The 3,651-nt window shown below is 42.6% G+C and overlaps 3 non-coding genes across 3 annotated transcripts; all 3 read right to left on the reverse strand.

The window, feature by feature from the left end:
* Positions 1-242: 242 nt before the first annotated feature.
* On the reverse strand, positions 243-315 carry TRNAR-ACG (transfer RNA arginine (anticodon ACG)). Its single transcript has one exon. It is a non-coding gene; the product is annotated as a tRNA-Arg (tRNA).
* A 1,638-nt stretch (positions 316-1,953) lies between these two features.
* On the reverse strand, positions 1,954-2,063 carry LOC123109242 (small nucleolar RNA Z188). The gene has a single exon (XR_006452526.1). It is a non-coding gene; the product is annotated as a small nucleolar RNA Z188 (small nucleolar RNA).
* A 184-nt stretch (positions 2,064-2,247) lies between these two features.
* Positions 2,248-2,357, reverse strand: LOC123109245 (small nucleolar RNA Z188). The gene has a single exon (XR_006452527.1). It is a non-coding gene; the product is annotated as a small nucleolar RNA Z188 (small nucleolar RNA).
* Between the last annotated feature and the right edge of the window lie 1,294 nt (positions 2,358-3,651).

Below are 3,651 nucleotides of genomic sequence, written 5' to 3' on the forward strand. Positions count from 1 at the left end.
GAAAAATGGAAAAACAAGATAAGTCGACCCCGCTGGCACAAAAAATTAACTAGTGCAAAAAAACTGAAACTAACTAGTGCAAAAGTTATTTGTTCAGGGAATGGACCGTGTTGAAAAAAGGAATGGACTGAAAAAAGGAAAAGCAAGATAAGTCGACCCCGCTGGCACAAAAAATTAACTAGTGCAAAAGTTATTTTTTCAGGGAATGAACCGTGTTGAAAAAAGGAAAAAACAAGATAAGTCGACTCCGCTGGGGATCGAACCCAGAATCTCTGGTTTCGTAGACCAGCGCCTTATCCATTGGGCCACGGAGTCTTTGATGTTGTATGTTCTATTATTTTCTCTCTAGTATTCTATGTTTTGCGCATACAAGGTTCATTTTTGGAGAGTACTGCTGCCGAATGAAAAACACAAAATTATGATTCTCATGCTTTAAACAGAATTTGAACTGTACGCAAGCTGTCAATTTGCCGGCATAGATCAGCAGCATAATCTGGTTCATTGACCGATCCTTACTCTCAAATCCATGGAGCGTTTTGCACCTGAAGGAAGCATCAAAATTCCTTTCTAAAATCTATAGCTTACTAGGCTCTGTTTGAGAGATCCAACAACAGTTTTACCAGAACTGAAAACATGCTAATACCAGAGGAAATAGGCAGTAGAGACAACTTGGCCAGCCCACACATGCTATCAGATCAGTACGGACACATGACACTACCAGAATGTGGGCTTGACTGCCGGTGCAACATCACCATCCACGGCTGCCACCAAATTTTCACCAGAGGGCAAAGGACAGCTGTTCTGAAACACGTCATCACTGCATGACTTTTGTATCCCGGTTTCTGCTCGACACATCAATCGTAATCCCGACACCAAAGGTTCAACTCTGTCCTCTTACCTTACTCATTAATCTAACGGTTCAAATGTTGGACACTAATGAGTCTGGCAGTGAGTACTCCATGACCCCTTCACCATAACCCACCTCACGGCTCATTCGGTTTAGAGGATTTCATAATGTAGGAATTTTATAGGATGACACTTGTCATCTTAAGGAATTGACTCGCCTCGTTCCTATGCGCAAAATGAGCTTTGAATGGATGTGTAATTTTCTCCGAAAACACAGGAAATGAATAGTATTCCTACGAAATTCATGTACACATTTTCTACAAACCGAACGCATCTATAGGAAATTTGCCTCCGGTATCCCTGTTCCTATGTGTTTCCTATGAAAATCCTCCAAACCAAATAGGCCCTCAAAACAGAGCAAACTTGATCACCTGCTGTTAGACAAGAAACAAAGTACAAGCCTGTGAACGGACAATGTGAAAATATAACAATGCAATAGACTATGCAAATACTCCCTCCGTAAACTAATATAAGAGCATTTAGATAATTAAAATAGTGATCTAAACACTATTATATTACTTTACGGAGGGAGTATAACTTATATAATTGTATCACGCTACAAAACTGGAGAATAAAACTGTAGTCCCTCTAAAATGCCACTTGACAATTTCTGATATGAATCAAGTACTAAGATATCTTAAAGATCTTACTTAATCTTAAAAAAACAGTTTTTCTAAAGCACATCTAGATGTGCCATAAGTAAAAATATATTTAGAATCAGCCCCAACCAAGACGAACCTATCAAGAACAAGATCTTTCATCAGTTCTAAAGGAGGAAAACTTTGAAGGTTCTTCTAGCCCCCGAATGCCTTCTGAGGATATTTACGGCCGTAGCCAGCTCGGTATCATTTTCCCCTGTGCTGTGAAAAATCTCAGTCGCTGATATCCATGTGCAAGAATTCAGTAGTTATGCAAAGCAAAAAAGATCAGAAAAAAGGCCGGCATTTTGCAAGTCTGTCGGAGACCAATTGAGGTCCAAAGAAGCTAATCTAGCGTCTCGAATCGGCCTTGAAAACGAGGCCGGAAAAGAAACCAAGATGGATGGATGCGTGCCTCAGAGTATTACGCAGTGGATATCACCAGAGCCGCGCACACTGGTGGTGCGCAAGCGCATTCATCCAGAATTCACCGAAGCTTTTGCATCATCATCGGCACGCAGACACCAAAACCACGAAAAAAGAACACATGAACTGAACCAAAAAGAAAAGGAGCGTGCCTCGAATCGGAGATCTCACCGGCATAATCAACGAACACAGCAGCCGAAACTCACGCAGCGCGGAACTGAAAGACGAAACCGGAACTCAACCAGCCAAATAAAATGAAATCACGAATTCAAAGGATGTGTGCCTCAGAGTATTACGCAGTGGATATCACGAGAGCTGTGCGCAATGGTGGTGCGCAAGCGCATTCATCCAGAATTCACCGATGCTTTTGCATCATCATCGGCACGCCGAAACCAAACCAACACATGAACTGGGCCAGAAAGAAAAGGAGCAAGCCTCGAATCGGAGATCTCACCGGCAAATCAAGAGCGAACACAGCAGCCGAAACTGACGCACCGCAGAGCTGGAAGACGGAACCGGAACTCGACCAGCAAATAAAGTAAAATCACGAATTCAAAGCAGAATAAGAACTCGGGGAAGCAAGCAGGCTGCCAGACGGGAGATGTATCTTCCTTTTAGTTATGGACAACAAAGGTTGGAGCTGGAGATGAGGAGAGGTGAGGCGAGGCGAAGGAAGCAGATGGATGTGGGTGGTCCATAAATACAGTTGGCTTTGCGGGGCGGCCACGGAAGCGACGGATGGCTGGGATTTGGCGATTTCGCGGTGGCCAGATGATTTGGCCCCCCAGCGTTTAGGGCCCTTTCGCTTCACGGGGAAAGCCAAGGAAACTTCAAAGGAATCGTTTCCTGCATGCTTTTCCCACTGTAGCTTCGTTCGGGACACGGAAATCGCTGCTTTTCCAATCCAATGGAAAGTTTCCACTCCCAGCTACGTATTTCCTCCGTTCCTAAATATGAGTCTTTTTATAGTCTAAATATAAGTTTTTTAGAGATTCTAATGCGACTATATACGAAGCAAAATGAGTAAATCTATACTATAAGAAAATTTATATTTAGGAACGGAGGAAGTACGTAGTTGGGAGTGGAAAAGACCTTTTAAAGATTTTAATAAGGACTAATATTTAGAAACGGAGGGAGTATCTTTGAAAGAAACCAAGCATCTATTTTAGCTCTTTTTTTGGCTGCATTTGGCCTGGAGGAGAACAAAACAGAGAAATGAAAAACAAAAATACAAGAAGGGCGTCTCCTTAGTCTGAGTAGATGTTATTTTTTTCGAGAAATGATTCCTTTCAAACGGCTGATTTTTCTAGTGTTCCGCCGTCTCTTATGAACGATGTGTGCCCTAATGGACCCGTGCACCGCTTCCACGTTTTTTTTCCGACGAAGGATGGATTTTATTATTCAAAATGAAATATCAAGATAATACAAACATAGTGAGGACACACCCAGCCTTTACATAGCTAGGATGCACACAGTCAACACTAACGCACACATACAAAAAACCGCCGGCAAATAGCAAAGTCATATAAGACCAAAACTATGCCTAAGCGAGAGAGAGAGAGAGAAAAAGAGCCTGTCCCGAAGCGTTCTAAATCACGATCGACAACCTACAACAATGACCATGTCCGCACCAATCATCTCATGACACCACAAGGACATCGACATTCTTCGACAGCAACGC

Source organism: Triticum aestivum, chromosome 5A (genome assembly GCF_018294505.1).
Source record: "Triticum aestivum cultivar Chinese Spring chromosome 5A, IWGSC CS RefSeq v2.1, whole genome shotgun sequence".
Taxonomy (NCBI): domain Eukaryota; kingdom Viridiplantae; phylum Streptophyta; class Magnoliopsida; order Poales; family Poaceae; genus Triticum; species Triticum aestivum.